The following is a 15,529-nucleotide window of genomic DNA, read 5'->3' on the forward strand; positions in this document are numbered from 1 at the left end:
TAATCCTTCAAAGACTATATAAAATGAATCTTAATCCAGATCTGGATCACCTCCAAAATTCAGTGGCGTCTTCCATGCCCTAATATCTATCTGTGATGAAAATTTGGTGAGAATCTGTGAAGTAGTTTTGATGTAATCCTTCAAAGCCTATATAAAGTGAAATCTTGGTCCAGAATCTGGATGCAGATCACCTCCACAATTTATTGGTGTCTTTTATGGCCTAATATGTATCCATGGTGAAAATTTGGTGAGAATGAGTGAAGTATTTTTGACGTAATGCTTCAAAGCCTAGATAAAGTGAACCTTGATTCAGAATCTGGGTCCAGATCACCTACAAAATTTAATGGAGTCTTCCATGGCCTAATATTTGTCTGTCTTGAAATTTTCACCAAAATCCATGCGGTAGTTTTGACGTAATCTTGCGAACAGTAATCCTTCAAAGCCTATATAAAGTGAAACTTGATCCAGAATCTGGATCCAGATCCAGATCAACTCCAAATTTAATGGGTTCTTCCAAGGCCTATTACCTATCTGTAAAATTTCGTAAAAATCTGTCAGGTAATTTTAACTTAATGCTGCTAACAGACAGACAAATAAATGCAAGTGATTTTATTGTGTCCTTGGTGGATGTAATTACAGTTGCTTATGTTTCTGTTGTCTTTGCTGCTCCTGCTAGATTTTCTATTCAGAGCTCTGACAGCTTTTAATGTCATTAAACAAAAACAAAACAAAAAAAAACCTCAGTGAGATTTGTGAAGGGTGCATCAGAATAGTTTAAATACCCATGTTTTGGTTGTCAAGCATTGTCTTGATGCATTGTGTTGATGTGTTTACTCAAACACATTAGGCCCTGTCACACTAGAGCACGAATGCTGTACGAATCACATGAATTGGAAAAACAAACAGAATTCAAACTGCATTCGTACAGGACAGACATTTGTACAGCCATGTACGAATACCGTACAAATACCCACAATGTGGTACGAAACCGGCTCGAATGATTTGTGCAATTCGGAGTGCAGCAGCATCCGAATCCAGGCCAACTACCCAGAGTGCAGGTTGAATGCAGCATGAATTGCACGAACGTTGTTCGAATGCCATTTTGTACAGCATTTGTGCTCGCACCATTTTTCCACTTATGTCTGCCTTCACTGAATGTCATCAGATTCATATATTGTCTAGACACTGGTCCTCACAAAGATTGCTTCTGGAAAGCTTCAGTTTCATTAACAGTTTCTCCCTAAACATTTAAACACATTTTTAGAAACTGTGGCTCAATTTCTAAAAATTCAAAACACAGATTTGTTAGATATATTTCTGTGTTTAATTATGGTTTTCTTTGTTTTCTGCATTTCTTTTGGTATTAAGGTAGTTATTATATTTTTAGTTTCATTCTTATTCTCACTTTCCTTTGTTCTTTCTTGGTATGTGCATGTAGAACTGGATTTAACCGGTTTGTACGACTTAGGATAAAGAGAGTTAGGTTACAATTATAAATCATGTCTCCCGTTATTGCGTGGTCCTGGGGCAGGGGATGGACCTCCCTTGAATGCCCATGGGGGCCAATAAGAGAAGGATTTTGCGAAATAAGGTCCGCCTCTGTTACGCATATGTAATCCTGTATAAAAACTGCTTGAATCCATTGTCCAGGGTTCTGTAAGAGCGGATCTTGTCTGTAAGAGAAGTTCTTGCAGGGCCCAGGCCTGATTATTTTTGCTGTGACTTTGATTAAATTTAAAAGTGCGGAATAGTTTGAGTTTGTGCTTTGTAAGGGGCAGTATTACAGAAAGAACTGGGGAAGAATTAACAGATTTGTGAAAACTCCACAAATCTCTTGCAAATATTAAACACAGCATTCAAAACTGTGTTCTCTCTTCTCAAAACAGATACCTTCAGCAAGTATATACTGATATCTCACAGCGCATCCACTAAACACTGATGTGATGAATGCTAAACACAACTATCAAAAGTGTTTGTCAGGGGGTGTGTTTGATCTGGTTTTATTTATTTGCCTTGATCTGTTTTTGTCTGTTGGTTGCCTTCCTGTTCATTTATTTTCTTGTTGGACTTTTTCCTGCTTGGGTGTTTCTGTCTCTCTTGGTGGTGGGTGTTTCCCTCTCTCTCTCTCCCTGGTCACGCCCTCCTTCTGGTGCTTTCCACGCTCACATGCTTGCAATTTGCAGCTCATCACTTGGGTGTATACTGCTCATTCTACTTTGTTTCTTCACCAGATTGATGTGCCCTGTGACTTCTTACCATCTCTTGGTTTTGTATTCCATAGTCCTGCCTGCTTCATCCTGTTTTCGACCTCCTGCCCGTTTGTTCCAACCTTGCTTTAACCTGATGATTATATTACTGCTCTGTGTTTTTTGGACTGCCTTCCAGTGTACTGACCTTTGCTTACCACACCACTAAAGTTTTTCAACTAGACCTGTGTTTGTGAGCCTTGCATTTGTGTCCTAACCAACCCGCCTGTCAGTGTTCATGTATGGTTTGGCTTCATGAGGCCATGTTACATGAAAATTCAGTAAGGTATATCTTATATTATATTCTAATTCTAAGGTGGAACTATGCCAGTATACAAGGTATATCTAAATATCTAAAAAGGAAGAGTAAAATAGGAGAGTAGAAAAGAGTAGAGTAGAGCCACTTTGGTGCCTGGTCTTGAGAACCAGGGATGGTAGGTTGAAAAGTTTTTTTTATCCCATGGGAACTCTCCCTACCCACCCAAGCAGCTCAAGAAAAAGGTATATATAATATAATAAGTAATAAGACATAAGAAGGATCAGACATCACAGGAGAAGATTGTTATCAAACACAAAAGAACCAATTATTTTGTAAGCTACGATGAACATTGCTAAGGCCGGCTAGATAAGATAATGTTAGCTGTTAGGTATAACTAATTGTACCCCACTCCTCCAATATTTACTTAAATATAACAATATTAAAAAGGGGGGGACAAGAAAAAGTAAAGCGTGTAGAAATGTATATGGAGACATAAGTACATATGTTTGCAGAAAAGAGAAAAACGGCGGCCGTTTTAATCACCAAACCTGCAGCTGCCAGCGTTACACGTCTTGCTGTTTCTTCTTCTTCTGCTTATATTTCTAACACAGTATTCAGTAGCTTTGCCCTCGTGTGGGAACACATGTAATTACAGCTGATCATCCCAGTAACCACTTAAAGCGTTAAACATTAAACTGGCATATATATGTGTGTGTGTGTGTGTGTATACATGTATATATGTTCAAATGCTTACGAGTGTGTGAAAATAAATTTCCTTTATCATATATACATATGCAACACAAACATTGCAGGTTGATTATACATAGTACAGAGCAAAATTCATTCAGCTATGTTAGTACAATGAGAAATACTACAAAGAACATCAGCACACACACAAAATGGAAACAAAGTAAATATTTAATCATTACTGCAACTCAAAGTGTTTAGACCTCGTTTATACTCTGACACATGATTTAAGCATTCTTCCAACTGAGTTTGCACAAATTCACCATGAGTGAGGATAAGTGGTAATCCAGGTAGGCCAATGTTCCTAGTTGAAAAACGTGTACTAAATGATGCAATTTTTGTTTAGAGATTTCCACAACTGTGATTTCCAAAGATATGCAGAGGTACGTCACCTTGGCTTCAAAGAGTAAAAGCACATAGTTGTCCCATACCCCCACTAAACCAGCTGATTCTAGTCATTTCAACTCTTCAGGCAGGCAAATTAACTAATTAGTGAAATCACCTCTTATGTGCTTGGGTACAAGTGATACGGCGTGCAATTTTTACTCACTGATGCCTGGGTTTTCCACCTCTGTCCATATCTGAGTCAGGCCAATCAAACTGTACTTAAAGTTGAGCAGTTTGAAGTCACGATGTTGGTACACAAGCTTCAGGTTTTCAGAATTTTGTGCATAGTTGGCAGTTGTTGCCCCCTGACACCCTACATGGGCAATGTGCAATACGAGGGGTGTTCAATAAGTAATGCCCCTGACCCACTTCCAGTTGTTTGTTGCATGTGCAATTATTTATATCTCTATGGATTAAGTGGCAAATTACAGCTTTGAACTAATTGTGGTTTCTGATTTACAGGTGCTTGAATGGAGTCAAGTGTGAAATGGAGCCTGTTGAGTGTCGAGCAGTGATCCAGTTTTTGTATTTGAAAGGACGCACACCACGGGAGACTTTTGATGAAATGAAAGTAACTTATGGTGATAATGCCCCATCATATGACCTTGTAAAACGCTGGCATTGTGAATTCAAACATGCTCGGAACTCTGTGGAAACAGCTCCCAGATCTGGTCGCCCCCCTTCTGCCATTGATGAGGCATCTGTCCGTCAAGTTGAGGCTGCCATTTTGGAAGATCAACGCATAACTATTCTTCAAATAGCCCAAGAGGTCAAGATTAGTACAGGGTCTGTGGAAACTATCATTCATGACCATTTGCATATGCATAAGGTGTCTGCCAGATGGATTCCCAGGTTGCTCACACCTTTCCAGAAGCAAGAACGCATCGAGTGCTCAAGGATGAATTTGGAGATGTGCCAAGAAGATGAGTCAAAGTTTTTCAAAAGACTGATTACACAGAATGAAACCTGGCTCCATCACTATGATCCAGAGACCAAAGCCCAGTCAATGCAGTGGAAGCACCTTGACTCACCTCCTCCAAAGAAGGCAAGGGTGTAGCCCTCCGCTGGCAAGGTCATGCTCACAGTCTTCTGGGACCAGGACGGAGTAGTGATGACAGATTTCCTTGGGTACCACAATTAAAGGAGCCTATTATGCTTCACTTTTGAGGAAATTAAGAGAAGCTATCAAAATCAAGAGGCGGGGCAAGATCAGCAAAGGCATCCTCCTCCTGCAGGACAACACTCGGGTCCACAACTCGCATGTCGCCAGATCAGAAGCACAGGCGTGTGGCTATGAACTCCTCCCCCATCCCCCCTACTCTCCTGACCTTGCACCCTCTGACTTTCACCTCTTCCCAGCCATGAAGTTGTTTTTGAAAAGAAAGCATTTCCCAGATGATGCAGCCTTGATTTCTGAAGTCACATCGTGGTTGGAGGACCAACCTGGGGTGTTGTACAAAAACGGTCTCCAGAGCTGCATCAAACGATGGGAGAAATGCGTAACTCTGGGTGGTTCCTATGTAGAAAAAGGCTAATAACTGTGCCAAGTTTCATTCCTCTACTGCTATGGGAAGTATTTTATCTATTTATTGATTACATTTTTAACCCTTTATCATATTTTTAATATTTGCAATATTTTTATCATCATCACCATCATTCACTCACTTTTTAACTTTAATGCTTGGTTGCTGTTGATGTCTTTTATTGGTTATTTGTTATCCGTACTGGTGAGCTACAAGACACCTGAATTTTAAATTCGTTTATTAAACAGAACGGGTCTCGGGGCTCAACTTTATCTAAATTCTGGGTGGATCATTCCATGTGAAATCATCAGATTTTCCAAAATCTTCCCAGGTCACCGACTTGGATTCTCATGATTTTTTTTTTTTACAAGTACCCACATATGTCTGATGATGAACACATGTAAAATATTTCTGCTTAATTCCAAGTAGTTTTTTTTAGATATAATGTTTTTAATCAGGGTACCCACAATCCTATTTTACACTTGTGAATGCATTTTTTTTTTCATTTAAGTAAATTCTGAAATATCAAAATTATCTCTCATTTTACTCTCAGAGTACAGCTCTTCAAAACATTATAACAAAATTGTGTTGATGACTGAATTGCAAATTTTATGATGCCATGAAAGAAAAAAATAAGATGAGTAATCTGTCTTTCAAAGTTGATCCATTATTTTGGGGTGCCAAATATTGTAAATACCAATTTTTAACTTTATGCTTCCATTCAGAGCTGATATTGCTTTCTGAATATGCAAATGCAGGTTTAAAATTGGTTCCACCATGTTACGGTACCCTACTTTGCAAATTTTCTTCACTATGAAGGCATTTGTGCTAGATAAAAAATTTTGACATAAAGCTGGTATATCAATATGCTCTCCACAAATAACTTATCAAGTGGCTGAGCACTTGCCCACATGGTCAAATCATAAAGAGACTGGAGGCCTATTTTTGACATTCTACAATCATGTTTGATTTTCAAGAGTCAAAAACCCTTCAAATGATGACCACAATGTTTAACACACATATAACTAGTACCCCGGATATGGTTATTCTACAATATGATGATTATCCATTGAATCCCTTCTTTATTACAGCTCTTTGAATTTTTGTAATTTTTTTTTTTTTTTTTTTTTTTTTTTTTTGCGAAAATGGATAAACTGCCATTTTTGTGATGCTACAAAATCCATTTTTGAAATTTGCTACTGTATCTGGGGTGCCCAAATAGAGCGTATTCCAAATTTGAGCTTTATATCTGCATTTTTAGCTGAGATTATGCCTTTTTAAAAAAAAATGTAAAAAGCTCAAAATGCATTTGCAAGTGAAAAATAGGATTGTGGGTACCCTTATAAAAAAAATAAATCTAAAAAACTACTTGGAATTAAGCAGAAATATTTTGCATGTGTTCATTAGACATATGTAGGTACTTGCAAAAAAAAAAAAAAAAAAAAAATCAGGAGGCACCTGATGATTTCACATGGAATGACCCGGGTGTGTTAGTGAAGGTTAGGGTTAGTGGCCGGCGATCACCTTAGTATTTCTTCTGCTTTCCTGTTGCTTAACCCTTATAGGGTCTTTATTTTTTGTTATACAGTCTGGTGGACCCATTGCATTTTGGGGCTTTTAATTCAATATAATCACAATTTTTTGTTAAAATGCTCAGCAGATGTTTACAACCCCAATTCCAATGAAGTCATATGCAGAATAAAGTATAACTTTTTAGAAATTTAAACTCCCGCAAGGACACTGACCCCCTCCCAGATATATAACGGCCAGTCTCTTAAAGTTGAAATTTTATTTATTAGCAGTATAGATATAAATATATATATATACTAAATATACTTGTACGCAGTACTGAATGCAAAGTCATAAACAATTTCAATTTCAATTTATTTTCATTTATATAGCGCCAAATCACAACAGAGTTGCCTCAAAGCGCTTCACACAGGTAAGGTCTAACCTTACCAACCCCCAGAGCAACAGTGGTAAGGAAAAACTCCCTCTTGTTATATAAGAATGTTTTCAGTTCTGTCCACTCATGTTCCACCTGGGTGACGTCCACTCCATTCTGCTCCAGCCGATCTCTGAAGTGGTCCACCAGTACCTCTATTTCATTGTCACCAAATTCTACAATTATACAGTTTAAATTGTATTTAATGCACAGGACTCAAAACATTCAAAACACCTGAAATTAATGGTCAGTAAGTATTTCTAACAATGTTAACCAAAAAGGCAAAGTCAGTTAATTGTCGCAATCAGCAAATTTGCAACAGCATCAGTATACCCTCATCAAAAGTAGGAGGCCATGTTGAGAAATCTGTTATTCTGCAGGCAGCTAAAACTCCACTGTCCACATCTGCGAACCTCTTCTCTATGCACCCAAGAAGACTGTCAACAACAGTCCCCACAGTCTTCTGAAACTGCTCCTCCTTCAGCTCTCCCTCCAGCTTATGTCCTTTGAATTCGGGCTATTCAATTATAGTGCATAGCTGGGGGCCTGGCCTATAAACATTGTGCAGTGTTGAGAAAGCAGTGAAGCATTCAAGCATGACTAAAGTTAGTACCATTTGAAACCATATTTATAAACAAACAAATCCATAGCCCAAGTACCAGTGCCAAGTACATTTACAGAGATAGAGTTAAAAGTAAGCCTTCTACACAGCCCAACGCACCAATTAAAAAAATTTTAAAAAACTGTCCACAACCAACAAGCAATTAAAATTATATTGGGAACTTTTATTACCTGCTTTATATTTCTTGATGGTGTTAGTTGTTGCCTGGATCTGCTCGTAGCATGTGTGTACACTAGCATCACGTCGCGGAAGAACCTGAGACAGTCAGCTTAGTGCTTCCAGGATGTCTTTTAGGAAGTGGCTAAATGTCACCAAAGTTCTTGATTTCAGCAGCTTGCTGTAACACCTGGCTTTCGCAGCAAGGTTGTCACTGCCCTTTGAAGCCTGAAATTTGTTAAACAGTTTTCATTATATATTTATTTTGACTGGTTAAATCGCAAAAATAAGCATTCAGTTACTTGAAAGAAATTATTTATTACAAATTATCTCGAAGGAGCACACCCAGGTTTTTTTCTTTAGGGATTGCTGGAGACTGTATGCCATATCTCCCATGTTGACAAAACATATTTTATTCTACAGGCCCTCACTAAATAAATTGAAAAATGGTATCGAATTTCCCCTAGGGGTAATAAAGTAATCTATCTATTCAATTCAATTTCAATTTATTTCATTTATATAGCACCAAGTCAATCCAAGATGAAGCTCCTCTTCACCCTTCTTCTGGGCCATATCCCTCCCAGTCTACCAGATACTGGTACCCCCGACCCCTCCGACGTACATCAAGGAGCCTACGTACGGTCCAAGCTGGCTCGCCGTCGATGATGCAGGCAGGAGGCGGCGTGGGTCCGGGGGTGCAGAGGTCCGAAGTGTGGTATGGCTTGATCTTAGACACGTGAAACACCGGGTGTATCCGCAGTGAAGCAGTGAACTGGAGCTTCACTGCGGTGGGACTGATGACTTTCAGGATTTTGAAGGGTCCGATGAACCGGTCTGTCAGTTTTGGTGAGTCCGTATGCAGAGGAATGTTCTTGGTGTATAGCCAAACCTCCTGCCCGGGCTGGTAAACAGGGGCCGGGGCTCGTCAGCGGTCTGCATGGTCCTTAGCCCGCGTCCGGGCTCTCAAAAGAGTAGAGCGGGCTGTCTTCCACACCCGACGGCTTCTCCTCAAGTGGGCCTGGACCGAGGGCACCTCTCCCTCTACAGTAGGAAACAATGGGGGCTGGTACCCCAAACATACCTCCAAAGGGGGAGAGGCCGGGAGAAGATGTGACTTGGCTATTGTAGGCATACTCGATCCAGGCCAGATGTTGACTCCAGGCCGTCGGGTGCGCGGAGGTGACACACCGCAAGGCCTGCTCCAAATCCTGGTTTGCCCGCTCTGCTTGGCCGTTGGTCTGGGGGTGGTACCCGGACGACAGGCTTGCCATGGCCCCCAGCTCCCTACAGAAACTCCTCCAGACTTGCAAGGAGAACTGAGGACCACGGTCCGAAACGACGTCAGTGGGGATACCATACAGATGCACGACGTGGTAGACCAGGAGGTCTGCAGTCTCCTGGGCCGTCGGGAGCTTCGGGAGGGCCACAAAGTGGGCTGTCTTGGAAAACCAGTCCACTATCGTCAAGATGGCAGTCATTCCCTGGGACGCAGGGACGTCCGTGACGAAGTCCAGGCCGATGTGGGACCAGGGGCGACAAGGCACAGGTAATGGCTGGAGGAGTCCCTTTTCTGGCTGATGAACTGCCTTGCCCCTGGCACAGGTGGTACAGGCCCGGACGTAGTCCCGGGTGTCGGCTTCGACCGACGCCCACCAGAACTGCTGCCGGACCACTGCCACGGTTTTTCGCACCCCTGGATAGCTGGAGAGCTTGGAACCGTGACAGAAGTCCAATACAGCAGTCCGAGCATCTGGTGGGACGTACAGCCTATTTGGTGGTCCACCTCCGGGATCTGGGTGTCATGTCAGGGCCTCCCTGACCACTTCCTCCACATCCCACGTGAGGGCGGCGACGACATTGGATTCCGGCAGGATGGTATCAGGTGGATCCAACAGCTTCATTCCAATTTCTTCTTCATGCACCTGGGACAGTGTGTCAGACCTAAGGTTTTTGGTCCCGGGGCGATATGTGATCTTGAAATTGAAACAGCCGAAGAATAGTGACCAGTGGGCTTGCCTGGGGTTCAGACGCTTAGCGGTCTGGATGTATTCCAGGTTCCGATGGTCAGTGAGAACCACAAATGGGACGACAGCTCCATCCAACAGATGTCTCCACTCCTCGAGGGCCTCTTTCAACACCAGGAGTTCCCGATTGCCAACGTCATAGTTCCGCTCAGCGGGGGTTAACCTGCGGGAGAAGTAGGCACAAGGGTGGAGAACATTATCGGACTCCCTGCTCTGGGACAGCACGGCTCCTATCCCACCACCAGAACTGGTGCAGTCGAAAACCAGTGTTTCAACTCCCTAAACGCGGCTTTGCACTGATCCCACCAGGTGAAGGGGACTTTTGTGGAGGTCAGGGCTGTAAGGGGACCAACAACCTGACTATAGCCCTTAATGAACCTCCTGTAAAAATTGGCGAACCCTAGGAACTGTTGCAGCTTCCTACGATTTATCGGTTCGGGCCAATCTCTCACCGCCGCTACCTTTGCCGGATCAGGAGCAACGGAGTTGGAGGAAATAATGAACCCCAGGATGGACAAAGAAGTGTGATGGAACTCGCACTTCTCACCCTTCACAAACAGCCGGTTCTCCAACAACCGCTGCAGGACCTGACGGACATGCTTAACATGGGTCTCAGAGTCCGGGGAGAAGATGAGGATATTGTCTAGATATATGAAGACGAATTGGTGCAGGAAATCCCGCAGGATGTCATTAACCAAAGCTTGGAACATCGCGGGGGCGTTGGTGAGGCCGAATGACATGACCAGGTACTCAAAGTGACCTAAGGGGGTGTTAAATGACGTCTTCCATTCGTCTCCCTTGCGGATCCAAACCAGGTGATAAACATTTCTGAGATCCAGTTTTGTGAATATTTTGGCTCCATGCAGGGGCGTGAACACTGAATCCAATAGAGATAATGGGTATCGGTTGCGAACCGTAATCTTGTTCAGCCCTCTATAATCAATGCATGGACGGAGTCCACTGTCCTTCTTGCCCACAAAAAAGAAACCTGCACCTAACGGGGATGAAGAATTTCAGATTAGCCTGGCTGCTAAATAGTCCCGGATGTAGGTCTCCATTGATTCGCGCTCAGGACGTGAGAGATTGTACAGCCTGCTGGACGGGTACTCAGCGCTTTGAACCAAATCAATGGCACAATCATACGGTCAGTGCGGGGGCAGCGTGAGTGCCAGATCTTTGCTGAAAACGTCAGCAAGATCATGATACTGAGCCGGCACCATCGTGAGATTGGGGGGACTCGGACCTCCTCTTTAACAGCATCTCCGGGTGGCACCAAGGATCTTAAACACTCCCGGTGGCAGGTTTCACTCCATTGAGCCACAACCCCAGATGGCCAATCGATCCGGGGATTGTGCTTCACCATCCATGGAAAACCCAAAATAATTCTGGAGGTAGAAGGTGTTACATAAAACACAATCTCCTCCCTGTGATTGCCAGAGACAACCAAGGTTAAAGGCTGTGTCTGGTGTGTGATTTCTGGAAGAAGAGTGCCATCTAGTGCCCGCACCTTCAATGGTGAAGGAACGGCCACCAGAGGGAGCCCTACCTCCTTAGCCCACCTACTGTCTAGAAGGTTCCCTTCTGACCCCGTGTCGATCAGTGCTAGGGAGGTAAGGGTTAAGTCCCCACAGAGGATTGTGACTAGGAGTCGTGCATTTCCCTGGAATGCCCACGTGTGTGTTATGGCTCACCCTTAACCCAGTCTCTAAGGGCCTGCGTTGGCGTTTAACCATTTGGGGCAGTTTTTCTGCCAGATCTATCAGCCCATCTAAATCCAGCGGCTGATCCTTCGCCACCAGATGCTACTTTAGGGCCAGAGACAGCCCATTTACGAAGGCGGCGTGGAGCGCTACCGAATTCCAACCGGCTCTCGCTGCCGCAACGCAAAAGTCGACTGCATTCTCGGCTGCACTTCGGCGCCCCTGTCTTATCGACAGCAGCATATTTGAAGCGGATTTGCCTCTGTTGGGATGAACGAACACCTGTCGAAACTCCCGGATGAAACCAGTATATCAAATCAACTTTATATAGCGCCAAATCACAACAAACAGCTGCCGCAAGGCGCTTTATATTGTAAGGCAAGGCCATACAATAATTACGTAAAAACCCCAACGGTCAAAACGACCCCCTGGGAGCAAGCACTTGGCGACAGTGGGAAGGAAAAACTCCCTTTTAACAGGAAGAAACCTCCAGCAGAACCAGGCTCAGGGAGGGGCAGTCTTCTGCTGGGACTGGTTGGGGCTGAGGGAGAGAACCAGGAAAAAGACATGCTGTGGAAGAGCGCAGAGATCAATCACTAATGATTAAATGCAGAGTGGTGCATACAGAGCAAAAAGAGAAAGAAACACTCAGTGCATCATGGGAACCCCCAGCAGTCTAAGTCTATAGCAGCATAACTAAGGGATGGTTCAGGGTCACCCGATCCAGCCCTAACTATAAGCTTTAGCAAAAAGGAAAGTTTTAAGCCTAATCTTAAAAGTAGAGAGGGTGTCTGTCTCCCTGATCTGAATTGGGAGCTGGTTCCAGAGGAGAGGAGCCTGAAAGCTGAAGGCTCTGCCTCCCATTCTACTCTTACAAACCCTAGGAACTACAAGTAAGCCTGCAGTCTGAGAGCAAAGCGCTTTATTGGGGTGATATGGTACTATGAGGTCCCTAAGATAAGATGGGACCTGATTATTCAAAACCTTATAAGTAAGAAGAAGAATTTTAAATTCTATTCTAGAATTAACAGGAAGCCAATGAAGAGAGGCCAATATGGGTGAGATATGCTCTCTCCTTCTAGTCCCTGTCAGTACTAATATGCGCATTGAATGACATATCCTGATCAAAAATGACTCCAAGATTTCTCACAGTATTACTAGAGGTCAGGGCAATGCCATCCAGAGTAAGGATCTGGTTAGACACCATGTTTCTAAGATTTGTGGGGCCAAGTACAATAACTTCAGTTTTATCTGAGTTTAAAAGCAGGAAATTAGAGGTCATCCATGTCTTTATGTCTGTAAGACAATCCTGCAGTTTAGCTAATTGGTGTGTGTCCTCTGGCTTCATGGATAGATAAAGCTGGGTATCATCTGCATAACAATGAAAATTTAAGCAATGCCGTCTAATAATACTGCCTAAGGGAAACATGTATAAAGTGAATAAAATTGGTCCTAGCACAGAACCTTGTGGAACTCCATAATTAACCTTAGTCTGTGAAGAAGATTCCCCATTTACATGAACAAATTGTAATCTATTAGATAAATATGATTCAAACCACCGCAGTGCAGTGCCTTTAATACCTATGGCATGCTCTAATCTCTGTAATAAAATTTTATGGTCAACAGTATCAAAAGCAGCACTGAGGTCTAACAGAACAAGCACAGAGATGAGTCCACTGTCTGAGGCCATAAGAAGATCATTTGTAACCTTCACTAATGCTGTTTCTGTACTATGATGGATTCTAAAATCTGACTGAAACTCTTCAAATAGACCATTCCTCTGCAGATGATCAGTTAGCTGTTTTACAACTACCCTTTCAAGAATTTTTGAGAGAAAAGGAAGGTTGGAGATTGGCCTATAATTAGCTAAGATAGCTGGGTCAAGTGATGGCTTTTTAAGTAATGGTTTAATTACTGCCACGTTAAAAGCCTGTGGTACATAGCCAACTAATAAAGATAGATTGATCATATTTAAGATCGAAGCATTAATTAATGGTAGGGCTTCCTTGAGCAGCCTGGTAGGAATGGGGTCTAATAGACATGTTGATGGTTTGGAGGAAGTAACTAATGAAAATAACTCAGACAGAACAATCGGAGAGAAAGAGTCTAACCAAATACCGGCATCACTGAAAGCAGCCAAAGAGAACGACATGTCTTTGGGATGGTTATGAGTATTGAATTATCTGTTTATTTTACTTTTGCCACTTGTGAGTTCTATTCTAGTTTAGTCTTAGCCTTTATTTTTGTTGTTGTTCTCTTTCAGTATGTACATTTGTTTTCTGGTTAATTCTTTGTTCTTTTATGTTGGGTTTTCTTTATTTTAGTTCTTATTAGAGCTTGGGTTGTGTTCACCGTGGTTTTAGGTTCATTTTTGAGTTGGGTCCTGTTCATTTTGCTTTTGTCTTACTGCACGCTCTTGTCTGGTATTCAGACTTTGGTGTGGGTGTGTCTTGTCCCCTCTGTTTGCCACACCCCCTTCCAGATTGTTCTCTTGCACCTGTGTCTCGTTTCCTAATTACCACCAGGTCTATTTAAGCCCTCTGTGTTTGCCTTGTCACTGTCAGTTTGTTGTGTTCATGTATTCTTATTCCAGGCTTTTGCCATGGTCCTGTTTTTTTGCCTTGCTGTGTATTGAAGTCACTTTGTTTTTTTCTGATCTTGCCGTTTGTCTCAGCCCTGGTAACACTGTTTGTACATGCAACTGAACCCTGCTTGTGTTTTTGACCACACCTTTGCCTTGCACTTGCCTGTTACCTCTGCCTCGCCAACTGCTTACCAGTGTACTGAACCTCAGCCCGTATTAAAGATTAAGTCCTTTTTACTCTTACGTCTTGCCTGATCGTCTGTGTCCACTCACTTTCTGTGCCAGTCATCCACAAAGCCTGACAGGTTGAGGACTTTCAAATTAATGTTAATACTGTACAATTTGTTTGGGTGAATGGGGGAAAGCCAGTGGGATTAACACAAATAGCAACCTTTGTGAAAAGGTGACTGACAAGTAAAATGATACAGTAATGGAATTTTCAAGTCAACAAATATCCTTTGGAGTTCAGTTCAACCATTACGTGAATGACACAGAGAACACACCTCCACCAAAGTCAAACAATATTCTGTTTTGTCTTTGACAGTTTACTTTACCTCTTTCATTTTCTTTTTTTGAAAGCGTTATACCGCATCTTTGGTCTCTTTTTAAACATTTTGAGAAACATTTTAAGATATTTTTTGGCCGTACCAAATCACAGAAGTCATTTCAAGGTGCGGTACCTGAGCAAGATTTAAACCTTACCCACCCCCTGAGCAAGCACATTGGTGACAGTGGTAAGGAAACACTTTTTTTAATTGGAGGAAGAACATGTAAGCAAGCCATCAGCTTTTGGCTATATGGACAGATTTTTAACTGTCTGAACATACATGGCCTGATTTACTAAGATTCCAGATAACAAGTGCTAAATTGTATGGGCAATCCATATTTTTACGAACTGGGTAGAGACAGTTATGCAGCTGACTTTAAAAAAATGTGTAAAAGTAAATGTATTTGATAGTAGCATGAGGTAGACAGCAGTATGTAAATAAGAATTCTGCACATGGTAATGGCTACAAGCACAAAATGAAATTAAATCAGCCACATAACCTATGCAAATTACTAAAGGCACCTCTTTGGCCAGCTCAAAATTGACCTCAGGTCCATTCTATTTACATTTATCATCCTTAAGATGTTTCAACAACTTAACTGGAGTCCACCTGGGGCAAATGCAGTTTGATTGGACATGATTTGGAAAGGCACACACCTGTCTATATATAAGGTCCCACAGCTGACAGTCCATGTCAGAGCAAAAACCAAGCATGAAGTCAAAGGAAATGTCTCTAGACTTCAAGACACAAATCTGGGGAAGGGTACAGAAACATTTCTGCTGCTTTGC

This window comes from Thalassophryne amazonica, chromosome 2 (genome assembly GCF_902500255.1).
Source record: "Thalassophryne amazonica chromosome 2, fThaAma1.1, whole genome shotgun sequence".
NCBI classification, from domain to species: Eukaryota; Metazoa; Chordata; class Actinopteri; order Batrachoidiformes; family Batrachoididae; genus Thalassophryne; species Thalassophryne amazonica.